General features: G+C 34.5%; 1 long non-coding RNA gene across 1 annotated transcript; it reads left to right on the plus strand.

Moving 5' to 3' along the window:
- The first annotated feature begins 16,781 nt into the window (after positions 1-16,781).
- LOC129220069 (uncharacterized) lies at positions 16,782-18,567 on the plus strand. Its single transcript, XR_008580448.1, has 2 exons — positions 16,782-17,170; positions 18,391-18,567. It is a non-coding gene; the product is annotated as an uncharacterized LOC129220069 (long non-coding RNA).
- Positions 18,568-18,781: the final 214 nt, after the last annotated feature.

Raw genomic sequence — 18,781 nt, forward strand, 5'->3', positions numbered from 1 at the left:
TTTAAGTCAATCCAGTGACTATATTTTAATTTTTGTAATTACAAACATATGAACTCTGTATTTTTATGTAATTATAATAGTTAAGCGGTAGGTTATTGCCCTTCCTTAAGCCAGGGTCAAGCCCCCCCCCCCCCCCCAGAACTACATGCAATATACCGAAAATCAGGTTTTCCCATCCTGAGACTGCAGTTTCGTTTGAGATAAATTTACTTTTATCTTCCAGTTTGTTACCTCTCTTAGCTTCGATGAGATGACATCTGCCTCCAGCTCGGTTATTCCCTATACCAAACAGATGAGTCTATAACAACGACGAAACTCCAGTCTCTGGATAGGATTATGTGGACTGTTGGTATGTTGCAAAAGTTATAATCAATAACAAAAAAAAGGGAATCAAGTGCACTCAGTCTCTTATAGGACATAACTCCATATACGCCGTATACTCTCAAACATTTTTGGACATATAATGTATATGATTGCATACATATATTGTGCATAATGGATTACTAGGAGTATACCCTCAGAATAATTGATGAGAACATCATTGCCAAGAACTCGCTATCGCTAAAAATTCAGGATTCCAGTTGAATCCTAATGAAGTTATAGGACAGGTGCCGTGAGTTGCTTTGGGAAAAAGATGGTACAGGAGTCAATAGCGGATTTTTATGGGGGACCCAGGGGCCCCAGACACCCCCCCCCAAAGGAAAAACTAATTTAACTATTGTCGTGTAGTTCCCCCCGAGGTGGGAAACAAATTAGTGGATTGGCAACCGTAACATATAGTGGGTACAATGTTATGCGAAAACTCAAGTCACAGTCCTGTGACCACGACAATCACAAGATCGCTTAGAAAATTATTCAAAAAAAAAAAAAAAAACTCGAGGTGTGAAAATGAAGCACCGTGGGAATTCAGACTTGAACCACAGCATTTTACGAACTATGCACATTATTAACAACTGAAATAACTCGACACAAAATAAATTCTACATGTCATAAAGCCAAATATCTCATCCTTCCTCGGTTTCGCATCATGCCGGCAAAAATACTCCATTAGGCAGCAAAAAGATTCAGCACACCGGATAGAAGAGTAAATACGAAGTTTATTTACAAGCAGTTCACATTAGGCAAATTTCCCGATTACCCGATGAATAGTCAGCAACTTTTGAATTTTTTTTTATTTTAAAACTTCTTTTCAAAAACAATTCAGATTTTCCCTCAACATTAGGCAAATTTCGGAAAGGAAGAGGGAATCCTCCCCTGAAAGGTAAAACTCACAGGTTATCTTTGGAGACATTTAGAAGTTAGGAGCGGTTAGAGATCTTCCTCCGAAATTTTCCAAAATTGAAATCCTCTAAACTACTATCTATTGTAACTGATTAGGTTTGGTTTTAAAGATGAATTTTGTACTAGTTAAATTATTGTTTATTAATACGATCGGCTCATCTGCCGCAAATCACATTGCTGGCAATCACAATGGGGGACCATCATCCGATGAATCCAACTCGCACGGCATAAGAAAACACTAGCGAGCACAAATACAGGCAACTTATATAATGCCATCAACTGAAAAATACAGAACACGCAGCCATCACACACTTTAGTGGCGTATACATGTTTTTATTTTGGAGGGGGCCCAAAACCAAGATCAGTTCCCCTCTCCCCCCCCCTTTTTTTCAATTTACATTTTTCCTAGGGGGGGAGCAACAGTGCCTTGATCTTCTCATTTTTTTTTCGAGGTAAGGCGAGGACTTCATACTGTCACCCAGTGTAGCAACCAAAAAAAAAAAGGAGGACACTCTTAAACTCTCACTTCTAACGAGGAAGGAAAGGGGCTCCGGCGGTTTCCCCCCCCCCCCCCCCCCCCCCCCCAGAAATTTTTTGAAATTCTAGTCCTAGGAACACAGTTTTAGGCGGTCTCTGGTGATGCACGAGGAGGAAAAATTCGGGACGCTTTCTGCGAAAATGTTTAGAATTTGGAATCTTAAAAACGCCATTATAGAATATTTGTTGACGTTAGGGTAATGAAAGGAACGGGACTTCTTTAAATTGCCCTCCCGATTGATTTAAAAAAATAAACGAGCGAAATTCATCACCCCTCTGCACAATTTTTTCGAAATTGAAGTTCTATAAACGCAGTTTCGGACTAACTTCGATAATGTTATGGGCAGGGCGGTTCTGGGGTTCCCCACAAAAACTAGTTTGAAATTGAAGTCCTAAAAAAACGAAGTTTTAAAGAGACATTCAGTGATACTAGGGGGAGGGATTTAAATACTCTCCACTTTTCGGAATTGTAGGTTTTTTCATTTTCAGATTTCATACGGGAGCAGTCGGAGAATCGTCCGAAATTTTTCGTAATTGAAGTCTTAAAAACGTGATTGTGGACCATATTTGGAAACGTTAGCGGTTTTGGTAACGTTAGCGTGATTACCCGATGAATAGTCAGCAACTTTTGAATTTTTTTTATTTTAAAACTTCTTTTCAAAAACAATTCAGATTTTCCCCCAACATTAGGCAAATTTCGGAAAGGAAGAGGGAATGCTCCCCTGAAAGGTAAAACTCACAGGTTATCTTTGGAGACATTTAGAAGTTGGGAGCGGTTAGAGATCTTCCTCCGAAATTTTCCAAAATTGAAATCCTCTAAACTACTCGTCAAATTTATCAAATTTTGATACTTGATGAAATTATTGTAACTTTTTCTAGTTTTTATGTATTTAGATCAACTTCAAGGCGGAGCGACACCTCAAGATATTTTTTGCGGTCGAAATCCTCTTGCATAACCAAATATCTCTACAAAAGGCAACTTTTCGGGTTATTACTTAGCGTTTATCAGATTTTGATTTTTTTCAATCCACCCTAGTGAACATATCCAGTACTTCAAAAGTAAGTCCACCTTGTACTAGAGCGGTATTAAGTGAATATGAATCCAGCTTTTGTTGTAAAAAACACTGCTTATTTTGTGCTTATTTTGTGGCGAGGAAGAGGCTGAGAAGAACAAAACGCAGAATTATCGCAGAAAAATTCTTAAATTTTCTACACTTGCATTCAAAGAATCCCTTTTAAAATTAGCTAAAGATCGTTCGGAGGTGTACCAAGAAGCTGCCCTTGCACGTTTTAATGTTGAGTATGATTTAGTCGCTGCTTTATGAATATTTCTGCGATAATTCTGCGCTTTCTTCTTCTCAGCCTCCTCATCCGCTTCACAGTCACAAAATAAGCAATGTTTTTGAAAACAAAAGCTGGATTCAAATTCACTTAATCGCGCTACAGTACGAGGAGAACTTACTTTTGAAGTATTTGGCCTTGGAATTAAATCCTCACGTTGCTGCAGAGATTGAACTTTTCCGGGTGTATGATTTTCTGCAATCCACGCGAATTGTAACGGACTTTTGATTTAAATAATCAGCATTCTTATAACTTCTCCCGACACTTGCATCGATTAAAATTGGCATTCCACGACTGCCCAGCACAACAGTTTCACCTTCAGTCAAAAGTTTGTTGCAAATAAAGCAAAATTGTGACATTTTTCTTAAATATTGATCAGCACAAACAGTAAACTTCCCCGAGTTTCTGGCAACCCCTGACGTCACCACTAAACGTGTCTATATCTGGGAAATGGTTTGGTCTTGGAGATAAAAATCATAAGGACCATTTTTATAGAGAATTTTGAGATCTACAACTTTGGTCTGAGGTACTTTTCGATAAAACTTACCGTTTTTGAGAAAAATCCAAAAAACCTAAAATTTTGACCTTTGACCCCGAATAACTTTTTTAGCGCACATGGGATCGACGGGGACTTTTGGCACTTGATTTGTAATGCTAAACCCAAGGTCTCTACAAAAATTTAGCTTTCCCGGAATTTTTGTTATTTCAATTGTCTAAATTGACCGGACTATAAACAAATTCAGCTCAACATCTTTTCAGCATGGGGAAATTGCAACGAATGTCGCTCAAAAGTCAAGATAAATACCTGGCTCTTAACAGGTCAGTTACTGTTGAAAAAATGAAAACGCCGTTAACCGAATAAAATAGCATACACGAATCCGAGGGCTTAGAAGAAATCGCACCATATTCGGAAGCGAATGAAAAAAAAACGCCGAATGTTCTGGCACTTGATGACGTCATCACTTGCGCTTAGCCTCAGGCAGAGTAGGTGAGATGAAACCGCTCCGAAGGGGAACAAACAAAAATGCTTGCGCGGATTCAAAAATGAATGAAAAAAAGAATTCTAATGTGGATTACACCACATTTCCCCCTTTTGACAAAATTTTGAAAAAAAAATTGGTTTGAAAGAAAGAAAAAAATTTTGTCTGGTACATACTATAACAACTAGGCACAGGCACTCGGCAGAAGCTGTAAAGTAGCCTTTCACAACAGGTGTCATCACAAAGAAAAAAACAATACCTGAGAGGTAGTGCAAGAAAAAACATTGTGCATCCAAATCAAGCGAATTCCATCGAATCTTCAAAATGCTCAAACAAGGCAACACAGAAGGCCAATATTGAGAAAACAATTATGTACAAAGGCTCTCATTTCAAAAAATCACAAAGTGGCAAGTGCTTCTCAAAATCTTAACAAACCCAATTGAGCCTCGAAAACTTTCCAAAAGAGCATCAAAAAAAAAAAAAAAACTATTTTTAATTTTTAAGGTTGCCACAAATATTTCCAAATGCCAAAAAAGGGGCCTCAGTGGCCTAGCGGTCTGAGCGACTGCTTGACATTGGCACACTTGAGGCGGTGGGTTCGACCCCCACCCTCGCTTCAGCAAAGTACTCAGATTGTAGTTCTCATCAAAATAAACCTGTGCAATTAAGCAGCGGAAGAAAGAAGAAAGAAGAAAAATGCCAAAAAAAACAGAGAGATCTAAGTGGCCAAAAAATTTTCAAATTCCAAAAACATTCTCTCTTTCAAAGGTTACTAAACAACATCCAAAACATGCCAAATGTATCCTAATCCACAAAGTAAATTTTCACTTTCATTCATCTCCATATACACAAGGATACTCAAAATTTCTCAAATTGGCATTTCACAACAAAAATTTGATGCATTAATTTTCAACATGTCATTTCACAACATCAAATTCATAACTTATTCATTTCAAAAAGACTTTGCGTCAGATTAAAAATTTTTGCATTGCATCAAACTCAAAAATTTTCTTCAAATTATTTCAAAATATGTACCATCACACAATCAAATTGTTTAGATGTTTTTTTTTTTTTTTTTTTCTTTTTTTTTTTTTTTTTTTTTTTTTTTTTTTTTTTTTTTTTTTTGGCGTCCAGTAATAGATTTAAAGATTGAGTCCCATATTTTTTTTTTTTTTCTCATTAAAGGTGTTGAATCGCCGCGCTCAAACGTATGCCGACCCCTCCACCCCACCGCCAGTAGCTGCGCCACTGGGTAGACCCTAATCCTGCTACAACAGCACATTTTGTGTAGAGTTTTTTTTTTTTTTTTTTTCCTTACTCTTCTACAATTTGATGTAAATTTATTTCCAAGCAAATGGATTTTTCTCACATTTTGCATTGCTATTTATTTATCTAAGAAGCTCATAAAAAAAATATTTTAACGAGGCATTTTTACGGATACAGTGGCTCCCAAAAGTGTTCGTACACCTACGACTTTCAATGAAATTCACCATTATCCATTGGTTAGAACTAATATTTCGGAATAGGAATTTTATTATAAGATCTATGATCTATTTTTCACAAAACTACATAAAATTTTTTAATAAAACATTAAAACATATTTTTTAAAAAATCAAAAACCAAAAATTGCCGGGAATTTTATCTCACAAAAGTCTTCGTACACTTTGAAAAAATGTCGAAAAATTGGTAAATAATCTAACTTTTTACAAAGTTATTATTTAGTAGAATATCATGCAGTATCAACAACAGCTTTTAAACGTCTGAGAATAGATTTCATTGTTTTTTCTTTCTTTTTTCGTGCAATTTCTGAGTAAGTGTTCAGCTGCACTTCGAGTCTTACTGTTTCTAGTTCGCTTTTCGTTTCAATGGTGTATTTTCGTAATCTAGCTACCAAATATCTCCAAACATATTCCATTAAGTTTAAATCTGGCGATTGAGGAGATATTTATAAGCTTAAGGACAATTTTTGAGGCACCAAACGCAAACGTGTGCTTCTTATCGTTATCTTGATTAAAAACAAAGTTGTTTCCAATTACCAAATTTTGGGCTAATAGTTTAAAATTGTTTTTTAAAATATTTAAATGAACAGCATGATTTATTATTTCTTCAAAAAATTCAAAATTTCCTAGTCCTGATGCAGTTATGCACCCTCACACAAGAACACCTTCACCGTCCTGATTAACTGATTCAACTAAGTTCTTAAGATTAAATTCCTCATTTTTTCTTCTATTGACAGATATACAACAATTTAACCCAAAATATTGAATTTATTTTCATCTATAAGTAAGACGCTGTTCTAAAACGTTTTGAGCTTATTTATCATTGATTTTACGACGGATAGCGTAAGCTTACTGTTTTTCGCAGGAACAAGAAAATTTCTGCGGGAAGAGGTCCCCTTTAATCCAGCTAATCAGAGAACTTGATGAGCAATTTTACGTGAAAACTAAACGTAAAACGTTTCATTCAATTCTGCAGAAACTTTTTCAGCACTCAAATGTGTATTTTTCATAATTTTTTAACTGTAAACCTCCGATCACGCTTTGTTAACTTTGCCAGTTGACCTTTTCTTACCTTGTTTTCGATCCAATTCTTGTCTTTACAGCATTTTATCAAGTACTTCACTATGGAATGGTATAAATTAACTAATTTGGAGACATTTCAAACTAATTTATGGCTACTGTGAGGGAAAAAATCAAATTTCGAATCATGTTTGTTGTTTTCTACGCATACGTGCCATTTTTAAATAAATAAGCAGAATATTAGGGAAAAAATAAACAAAAAATTAAAGGCAAATGACTTTACAGTGTCATTACAATCCAAAAACAATAAAAAAAACCACATATGATAATTTTAATCATGAATTTATTCGAAACTATTTCAGTGTACGATGAATTTTGTGGCGTATTTTTGCTCTGTCTCTTCGTTTTTTGACAAATTTCAAAAATAAAATCTGGCAATATTTTGAAAAAAACTGCTGGGTTTTATTCAGAATAGCATAGTAATGATGTGAAAAAAAATTGGACTTCAAATTCGAATTCAGTTTTGCGTTATTTTGGTTTTACTACAAAATTTCAAGGTGTACGAACACTTTTGGGAGCCACTGTATATTTGCATTTTATTCTCCACTGTGAAAAAATTCCGAAATGTCGCAGATTATTTCCCTGGAACGTTTCGGGATTTCAAAGGTTCTTATCAACTTTCGTTCTTCTTTATTTTATTTATTTATTTATTTTTATTTATTTTTTCTTTTTTTCAAATACACTACTGACGAATTGATCACGTTAGCTTGTCCATTATTTTACTGGAACGTTTCTGAATTGTTTTTACAGTGTCGGTATTTTTAAATTTTGAGTTTCAATTGTGACGTTTTGAATATAAAAAAACCATTGTGTGTCATAGCACAAAGCTTTGCCTTCAATTCACGAGTTGAACCGCACCATGCTGCAGACACTCACTGGTGAGAAAAATTTACTTTATCTAGCAGTTTGTTGCCACTCTCAGCTTCAATGTTAATGACATCTGCCTTCAGCTCGGTTTATTCACTTATCCAGACCATGGGAAAATAACTCTCCCTTTTTACTTTCTTCTATATCTAAGATATAGAAGAAAGTATTGGATTCGTGCAAATTTTCGGATTTCGAATTTTGATGGATTCGAACGTTTTGAGGTGTGCTGAGTCCATTTCAACCATTTTTGGAAAATGTCTGTCTGTCTGTGTGTGTGTGTGTGTGTGTGTATGCGTGTGTGTGTATGTGTGTGTGTATGTGTGTGTGTCCGTGTGTGTGTCACGTCTGTGTGTGACCAGTTTTTTGTGGCCGCTCTACAGCAAAAACTACCGCATGAAATCGAACGAAATTCGGTACACATATGTGCCCCTATGTGAACTTGTGCCCATTGGTTTTTGGCGCGAATTCCTCCAAGGGGGGTGGATCAATGAGACGTTTTTTGAATTTTGCAAGACTGCTATTCCTCAGGAAGTAGCTTGCGGAATCAAACAAAATTTGGTCCATATGTTGCCCCTAACAGGTACAGGTTCTGATTCAATTTTGGTGTCAATAGCTCAAACGGGGGTTGAGCTATAGAACGTTTTTTGTCGTCAATTGTGACTGCTTCTCAAAAAATAATGGACGTAATCAAACAAAAATTTATCGACAAGTAGCCCTTACAGGGTATAAGAAATGATTCTATTTTGGTGTCAACAGCTGAAAAAAGGGTGCCGCAATCGAACGTTCTTTTTTTTCCATTGTGAGTGCCATATCTCAAGAAGTAATGCTACGTTCTGGATGAAATTTGGAATAAATATGAATCCATATGTAAACAGGCGTTGGTTTAATTTTGGCACCGATCTTTCCATGAGGGGCTGATTTTTTTTTATTTATGTGAATAAAAATAGCTTTATAATTGCAACAATAAGAAAGATAAATCGTAATAGAATGTCGTCAGCGTTTAGCTCGTGCTTTTAATTGCATGGAAATGATCGGAAATATTCATAGACTAATAATAAGTAGACCGAGCTTTCTCATTCTTGCTGATGAAGAAAATTGGTTCATAGATGTATCATGTGACTAGTGGAAGGGCTTGGCGAAGACTTTGGCAGCATGGTTGCTAGATGGCAGCATTATCCATAGTTTGGCACTCGACATGTATTTTAAGACAATGTGTTTTCATTAAAAAAAACTTCCAGGTGCAGAGATTGAACTGCTTTTCTTTTAGTTATGCATTATTTTGACATTAGTAATAGTTTTTGATCAGTTTTCGGTAACTTTTATTTCATTTGGAGCTGTCAGCGTTGGCGTGAACGAAATGGCGTAAACGTTTTGCGTTAACGCAAAAATGTACCAATCGGTATCTTAAATTGAAACTGTAGGTAAAAATCTTACCGTTTGCTGATTCTTCTTGGTCGCTTGCATCTTTTATTGCTTAGAGAGTTATTGAAATTGACTAAAGAAAATGCACAATACTATCTAAACGAAAAACTCACTATGTTAACAAAATATTTACAACTTAGAATAACAAATTTACAAATCGGACTCCATAAAAGATCATTCTTCCGTGTTCCATCAATTCTATTTATTTTATTTCTCGCTGGCGTTGATCGTCTGCTACAATCAACGCCCGCTGTTGCTAGGATATCCACCAGTCACATGGTTTGGTTTATGAGCAGCAAAAGGGTTGCCATAGCTCGGTCTACTCTTATTATTAGTCTATGGAAATATTATCTCAATGATTTAAAATTTTTAACTGTTGCCATCTTGTGTTTGTTAACAAATAAATGTTTGTAATTATTTTAATCAAGGCTTTTAAAATAATTTTCAATTTTCATTCTTTGCTTTGCTTTTGAGATAAATCAGGAATTGGGATGGTCATCAAGTTTTGGCATGCGTAATTTTGTTTTCGTTGGGAATATCGCTTCCTCGTTAAGCGTGGGGAGGGATCAGAATTATAAGAAAGATATAGAAGAAAGTTTCGTGATGGCCATAACATACTAGTTTATATTGGAGCTCTTCAATTGCGACCAAGGTCTATGATTACTGAATAGATCAACTAGGCCATGGCCTCTAGGGTTCCAGGCATTTAGGGGCCTCCAAATGAATCAAATTACTTTAGTCTATGGCCATGGGCGGGTTTATGGGGGGGGGCAAAAAGGGTAATGCCCCCCAGTTTCGGGAGGACTTTATGTAGTAGTAACAACGCTTCTTTCAAAATCTTAAAACAAAAAATCATAATTTTTTTTCTTCTTTGAATTGTTTATAAGGGGAAATGAAGAGAATAGCCAGTGTCCTTTACTGATGGGAGAAAAGAGAAAAAACCATCGAGCATCAAATACAAATAGTAAAACTGTCACTGGGGTGCTAAAAATGACTAAATTTACTATTTAGAACGGAAAACAATGGGCAAGTATATAAATGAAAATATAGGCTAAATGAAAAAATAGGCTAAATCGTGGATTTTTCAGCTGTAAATAATTCACGATTACTTTACCTAATTAAAACCTAAAACAAAAGAAAAAAACCTCTCCCCGCCCTTGTCGCTAACAGAATGATTTGCTCGTTATGATTTGTTTTCTTTCTTTTCAGAATGCTTATTTTCAATTTGCATGATTTAAAAAGTAAGATATTTTGGGTTGGGTTGTTGTTTCTTCAAAATTTTTCATCTATAATATAGACGAAAGATTTTGAAGACCCTTCTGGTTTTAAGTGTTCAAATGAAATTGGCCTGATTTGAAGTACTTCTTTCGCTATTGCAAAAGAAGTACAGAGCTAAAAGGTTTTTGTGCAGCAAAATACTTTTAAATGTAACAGTTAACACCATACTCAACGTATTTATGTAGCAATGAATCAAAAATCTGGAAAAATTATCCAACCGTTGCACTGAAAGTTAAAGCACTATAAACAATCTAGATTTTTTAAAGAAAAAAATATCTCACTCCCAAGCTGTTCAAAATTAAATTTCAGGTTTTCTAGAATTTATAGAGAAAATGTCTGAATAAAAGAAACGGTGAGGGAGATGTATTTCCGACACAAAAGTTTTGCACTTATCTTGTAAAATAGCTCTATTACCCAATGAAATGTTTTTTTTTTACCTGCGTTTTCTTTATTTTTTAAAGGAGAAAAGTATATCAATGAAACTAATAGTTAGAATTGTACATCATGCGCTCAGAAAATTTTCGGCTGGAAGCTTTTATTTATTTAATTATTTATTTATTTTTATTTATTTTTTTTTATTTATTTTTTTGTTTTTGAGAGAGAGACAGAAAAAAATAAGTGTCATCACAAACTGAATAAATTTCAGTTACCTGAGCGTTCTGAGTAATTGATTTTTTTACATAGAGGGAAAGTAACATTTTACTTACTTTCTAAATACTGTTTAAAAGTAAGGAAGTAGTATTGTCTAGCCAGTCATTGTCATTATTGAAACCTAAATAATTTAGCCATCAAAAGTTTTGGAAAATTTACTGAAATTAAATGAAAAAAAAACGATAAAAACCTAATACAAATTGGTAGAATCGTAAAAATCCTTTATAAATCTGCAAACGCTGACGAATTTATGCAAAGTTACAAAAAATCAAACAAAAATCTGCAGGATAGAGTGAATTACAAACAGGGCCGGACTTGTCTATAAGTTAACCAAGCTATAGCTTACGGCCCACGCTTTGCGGTGGGACCCCAACTCACCAAAAATTGCACTATTTGTTCCTACAAAATTGAAAAAGCTTTATGCACAGTAAAAATATAAAAACATAGGGGGGAGGGAGGAGGGGCACATTTAAAAATATTGCTCACAAAAAAAATTAAAAAAAAAAAAACCTGAGCCCCCAGGAACTCAGTCCTAAATCCGCCTATGTCTATGGCTAAAATTGTTTCAGCCAACGGCTAAATTTATAAAGTTTGAATACAGGTAGGCCGCAAAAAAGTATTCGGTCTAAGGCGGGCCCATCGATATATCTTTATCGGGCCGTGATTGTGACCATACTAAAATATTTACTTATACTTTTGTGCTTTAATATTTTTAAAAATCTATTGTTTGAATAACTGTTTTTAATATGTTTATAAAATCTTCTCATCAATAAATCTTACATTTCTCGGCATTGTTCATGTTGTAAATGATAAATATTCAGCAAAAATGTAGATCGGTTTAGCTAGTGCTTCTGATTTTTTTCTTTTTTTTTTTTTCTTGCCATATATGGTCAAAAATAACCAAAATGGCTAATATCAGGCCAAATCTGCGTTTACCGTCCGTGGTTTGGATATTAAATTATGATCATTTTTACATATTTATTCAACAGATGGCAGCACGATATTAAGATTCATTTATCGCAACATAAACTTTAGAAACTGCTTGTCTTTCTGTAAAAAATTTACATAGTATAATAATTTAATGTAACTCTATGTATGGGTTTTTCACAAGAGGGGTTTTTCACAAGAGAGAGTAGAAACCTGCAGGTTTACTTTTCTTTATGGTCAATTTCATTTCTTGGAATGAAAGGAAACGTCTTTCTTTATTTGACAGTACGCGGAAAGGGGGGTTAATTAAAGGGAGTAGGACTTATCAAAGTTTCCAAAAATCCTTCCTCGGAAAATAAACTTATGTTCCCAACTTCAGCTTTCCAGACATTCACAAATCCAACAAACTATAGGGGGTACTGTAGCCACTGTCTAATGGCGGATGAAAAGGGTAAAACAAACGAATGTGTCTAGTAATTTTTGTTTGTATGCATGATTTTTTTGCTTTATACTTTTTAAATTAATTTTTAAAGTCTTGTGCAAATTCTGGCCCACGTAGAAAGAAATGAGAATTCAAGAAGCATTACTAAACGTCAGAAATTAATGCAAATTACGTAGTTCGTAGTTCTAAGTAGCCATTTCCACGATGTTGAATTCGATATTTATCAAATCTTGATGGAACTACATTTTCATCGTGACCATAAGACTGACAAGAATAACATTAAATGCTAGATAATTTAATTATATGACATTACGAAATATTACCAAAAGAGGCAGATAATACTTCGATCTTTGTTTTGTTTGGCTAGCGCTCATATGTTTTGCATTGGTAGCTGAGTTATTTTTCTCAAATTGCCGAATCGGTGAATTTAAAACTTTTCTGTTTCGTATGTTTCTAATTTCTAAATTATGATTTAATTCTGTCATACTATGCAAATCATCAACAAAATTCTCACGGTTATATGATGGTAGTTTTCTTTTTTTATTGATCTTCCATTATTTCTTTAAACTTATCGACTTCTGTAATATTTCTACCATTTTAATCCACTAATGATAAAAAAATAAAAATGGTTTAACTGACATGGCGAAGACGTCATCAGACAGATGACGTCATCCTGGTGGACACACAGACACCAAGTGCTGATGACAACTAAACATGCTGGATCTCTGACTGCTCGAACGACCGGCATATTCGATTTCGATCTTTCGCCACGTTTCGCCTAAACAAATTTTTAGCGGAACTCTTCAGTTCATTATGTAAGCAATAAAGTAAAGTTGGCGATGAAAATACTCAACTTTTGTTTTGACATTCTAAACATTCTTTCTCAGTTAAACATTTTTCATTTCGTTCTACGATAATACATTCAAGAAAATATTTTGCATCATTCTAACTAAATGCTGCTTGCTGCAGTAAAATAACGTTAGGTAAATTAATTATTTTTTAAACTAGGCGGAGATGTAAGTTCTAATTCTTCTGCTAATGTTATTAAATCCTTCTTTAGAGCTTAAGATTTAAAAAAAAAAAAAAACATATTCTTACAAATTCACACAAAACAATAAAAAAAAAATTTACCTGGTATAACGTTGTCCTCTTTCAAAAAGAAAAAAATCAGTTTCGAACAGACGTGCATTTTTTTTTCGCATGCAAACGCGAAGTTTGTTAATAGAGTTTTCTTGTATTTACGCTTTCGCCATTTACGACAATCAACTTACTTTTTAGAAGGAAATAGTGAAAACAAAAATTATTTTGAGAAGTTCGTGAATGCCATTAAAGAGACGAAACCATTCCTATTTCTGAAAGCAATCTAAGACACATCGAATGCGTTAATAAATACTCATAAACAAACTAGCTGTTTACCAACAGACACACTTGGAACGCAATGTTTTACCTTTTTCTTTAATTTTGTAACTCACTGCAAGGTAGCGTATTCGAGCCCTAAAGTTGCGAATAGTAGCTTTGGCTGTGCGTTTAGCAGGGCTGTGGAGTCGGAAGGAAAATGGCCGACTCCGACCTCGACTCCTGGATTTTGAAACGCCCAACTCCAACTCCGACTCCGACTCCTGATTTTTTTTTTTTTTTTTTTTTTTTTTTTTTTTTTTTTTTAATTGTACTTTTTCAATTTCGTCTCTCCCTTTAGGGGAAGGGGAAAAACCTCTAAACAGAGATTTAAATATTAATTTTTTTTTTATGAAAATTTCTCATTTTGTTTGTTATTGTAAACCCAAGACGCATACAACGTTAGAAACTCAATTTAAAAATCAAATTTTCCAATAGTTACGAGTTTAAAAGTGAGATGACTTAAAAATATCTTTAAAAAATTGAAAAGGATTAGCTCTAATTTGCCCCTCCCCCCCCCCTTTAATATTTAATAAATAGATATTGATCAAATCGTTTGCTTTCAATTTTTGAAAGCTGTAACTTGAGAGAAAAAATGCTTTTATTCAAAGTCCAAGTTCTTGAGAGGGGGTGGTTTGACTCGGGTGACACCCGTCTGGTAGGTGACACCCAAAGTTAATTTAAAAAATATAAATATTAAGTTTAATACAATTTAATAAATACAAAGTTTAAAAAATATAAATATTTTAATTCTGAAAATTTTCCCGAATATATTTTAAATTATATTTCATCAATAAAATTTCAACAAAAATAGGGCACATATACGTCAGGAGCTAATTTTACACAAAATGTGGCGGTGTACAAATTTGTACGAATAGCTTTTACTATACGTATATTTCTTTTCGCTAAATTTTTAATTTAAATTTTATTGGCTGCTTTAGGAAGATGTCTTATGAAGATTTTAAGATTAACTGCAATTATTGAGTGTTGTAATCAAGAAATTATTTACACTTATTTTGTTTCATACTTTTAGTGAGAACCAAGCTTATAGAAATAGTCTTAATAAAGAAAAAAAAAACGATTATTTCATCGGATCGTTTGGATTCGTGCTTTCCCGCCAGACCTTTTTTGAATTTGCTGATCTCCCTTAAAAGTTTCCACCTGAGCTACGGGCCTCGACTAACTAAATTGTTACGTTCCTTTTACTATTTTATAACTGAGATCGAGCAAAACACTATATTTCTATTTTTATTTCAAAGTAATTACTTGAAAATGTTAGGCAATAAAACCGTTTGCTGACAGTTGCTATTAGTTAATTAAAAAAGCAAGCAAACTGAGGGACGGCTACAGAAAGTTCGGTAAGCACTCAAGCTAGCTGATTGCCATAATGGCAGTTATTTTCTTATTAGTAGCTTTTTATACATGTTTTGTTGCCTAACATTTCAATTGGTAGTCAGTTTTTACAAAATGCAAGGAGAGTCAGTGAAAATGAAAGAAAAAAAATCCCGGAGTCGGAGTCGGCATGCTTTCTAACGACTCCGACTCCGACTCCTTTACCCCAAAATCAGTCCGACTCCGACTCTTCGACTCCAACTCCACAGCCCTGGCGTTTAAAAAACAGTCACGACAATCTATTACAGTTGGACCCCGATTTAACGAACCTCTTTTTAATTAATTTCGAAATTCAGCGAATTTTTCTTTTTCCCCCGATTAAAATAAAGGCAAATCCCCCTATTTACCAAATAATAAACCCCCCGAATAACGAATTATTTCAACAGCCGAAAAAAAAAATTTGGGGTTAATTTTAGTTAAGAAATGTTGGACTTTTTTCCATATGTTGAATCCATATTGTCCAAAGCAGAAAAAGACTTTTCTTGGAATCAGCAATTTTTGACAGGCGAGGGGGACAACCAACGAATATTGATTCTGAAGCAGAAAGCGATAATGAATTCTCATTAAAACTGTTACTTTTTCAAATGCTTTACATGGCCTGGAAACAATAAAAACATATCTCATGCAGCAGGATGCAAATGACACGGTATTTTCTTCTCTCAATAAAGTCGAAAGATAATTATTTCCAGTCAACTCTCAAGGAAATTGTCAAACACAGCTATTACTCGGTAGTTTAAAATTTCAAATCAACTAGAGTGTGTAATAAGTCGTGAAATGTTGAATAAAAAGGGTACACACCCCGATATTACATATAACCACGATTTAACATATGAAAGTTTCGTTCCCGATGAATTCTTCACCTTGCTGTCAAAAAACTGACTTTTCAGCATCTTTTTCTTTTTTTAAGGATCGCTTCCCACCTTTTCGGAAACTGCGCCTACCTAAGGCCCCATACAGCTTGTGAACTGCTGTGTTACATATCCTACCAATGTAAAAAAAAAAAAAGTAATCTTAAACTACAAACATAGAAAAAAAACATTCTAATTTGGGGACAAAGAACAATATGTTTAAATTCGGGGGCACATGCCATAAGACAGAGGACTGCCCTTTTCATGTCGTGTGCGTATTCTCACGCCTTAAACGGGGTACTACTCTAAATGAGAAAAAGAACTTTGAGCGTTTTTTTGTCAGGGCCTTATTTTTAAAGCATACGTATTGTTAGTAAATAAAAATGTTTTTGATTGGCTTACATTCACTAGTTATTTATGTAACCTTTTCAACCTTTTTGAAGTAGAAAAAATAATTTAAAACGCTTTTATTGCTAAAATAAGAAATTTGATTAGAAAAAAAAAACAACTCTGCTTCCGTTCGACGAGCACGCCTGGTAGCAACCGGTTGGTTAATCACGTGACAGTCAGGTGAAAAAACACATAGATAATTGATCTCAAATGTCACGGGGTCCATCAACCAATCAACCAGCTAGAGTTGCGGTCGACCGGTAGGTTAACCGGTGAGGCTCATAAAACGACATCGGAAACTACCAGTTTACCGGTAGCTCTCAAGAACGCTGCGGTTAGTAACCGGTTGGTTGGTCAGGTTCGTACAAGCTCTGTGAAACGCTTTGCTCCTGCAATTTTCCTCTCGTGCGCTCCACCTACTGGGAGCGTCTTTAGTTTTCGCCATGGATTTCGTATTACTGTACCGTTTACGCGGATATTGCTAAAATAGTGTTTTTATTGTTGTTTCAGCTTCAGCAGTAGCGCAGTAGCAATGGTGGAAGAGTGTTCTAATAAAAAAGACCAGTAGTTCGGATTCGGTTTTTGTGTGAAGTATGTTACGTGTTGTGATTTCTAAAGGACGTAGTTGGATTACATGTATCACTAATGCGTAGTGAGAGACTTCAGAGAAGACTGAAAACTTATGTTAACAATTCTATCAATGTAAACTTTCGGCAGTCCAAACCCAGTAGTGTGTTGTAAACCACTGTCTTGTTTCTCTCTGGCTGCTTTCACAGCTCGGCGTAGAAGATGAAAAATGAATCAAGAAAATGGCAGAAAAAGTAGTCCGAAGACTCTGACGTAAGTTTACCTTTATTTGAATTGTTTTGAACATATTTTTTTTTTTTTTTTTTTTTGCCCTTTGACCACTTTTCTGCATGCCAAGATCTTCGTGCTTATCTGTTAAAATAAGAATAGTTTGCGTATACTTTCTTAAAAATGTATCAATGTGCAACTTCTTTATTAGCTTAAATTTGGTTCTTTGCAACAAGTTTTTAAAAGTTAAGGACACGGCGTTGATTAGCTGATGTTAATTGTTTTTAATTCGTGTTAAGGGTTTTTAAAGATCGTTTTGTTCCATCGGATTAAACGAGATTAAGTTCGACATAGTGTGTTGAAATTGTATGATAGGAATTTGTGTACATATTATGCACTTTCGTTCTGTATTTAATCATAGGCTAACGAAGATAATTTTTAACTTGTACTCAAATTTTAAAAGCAAGTAAAAAGTTTTCTAATAGAAATCGCTTAGTAAAATGGCGCACTTTCAAACACTAATTTTAACGCGATCGATTTTTCCTGAATTTTGTTTTAGAATTAAGCTTGTATTTCCTTGGTTGCAGAATTATGTATCTGTTGAACTAGTCAATTGAGAAATAAGTTCCTATTCCTATCATTGTTACCAGTAACATGCACAAGCGGGAGAAGGACACCTGTGTTGCCCTGAGCCTGAAGGGTGCCCAATATTTTTAAAACTAGGCTTGAAATATAGGGGTAAACAATGTGAGAGGAGGCCCGGAAAAGTCATTTGTGATGGGCCCAAAAATTTCTGTGCATGCTCCTAATTGTTCCTGTACTCATCCCCCTCCCCTCCAGTCGTATGAACGCTTCGAAGAACTAAAACCCCCTTAAAAATTGTTAAAGCGTTAATGGTGCAGTCTGCAGCGTGATTCTTCCACCACCCACCCTTGTGGACACCCCCTGAGTTAAAAGTATGATCAGTAAAACAAGTATTTGCTTTGATTGGAATATTGTAGATGTCAGTCTTCTTTTTAAAATAGCGATTCATAAGTTAATGCTGCATTCAAGTTTTTAAGTGTTCTTCACAGAACTGGATGGTTACTTTTAATGATGATTACAATAAGTGACTGCATGTAAAATAAAAAAAAAATACTTGAAGTATTCTATATTGATTCTGTGATGATCTATGTATGATGTTTCTGACAATGTATTATTAGTTTATCTATTAATTTTATTGTATAATTCGTATTTTAATTCATTCATTTATTTATTTATTTCAGATCATGTAACATTCTGGAGAAGTTATGTGAAGAAAGTTGTTGATAATCTGCTTGTGGATAACCAAAGTTTCACATGGTATATCTTCATGGTTTATCTATGTTAGCTTCTCAGTGTCCCAATAAAAATCCAGTACTTTTTTGGTTGGCTATTTTTTTATAAATAAACTATCAGTTTAAGTCATTGGAGTATTATTCTCTTTGAGTACAGCTGTCATTCACTAAAACAGTCGAATGTCAACATGCTTTCATTATTTTTTGAATCGAAATTCAAAAATATTCGAAGACTTTGAAGGAACTAATAGTTAATACATTTAAGGGGAGGGGACAACTACCAGCCATGTGCTTTTACAACCTTCAATTAAATATTTTGAAACATGACATTTAGCAGGGG

Source organism: Uloborus diversus, chromosome 4, assembly GCF_026930045.1.
Source record: "Uloborus diversus isolate 005 chromosome 4, Udiv.v.3.1, whole genome shotgun sequence".
NCBI lineage: Eukaryota > Metazoa > Arthropoda > Arachnida > Araneae > Uloboridae > Uloborus > Uloborus diversus.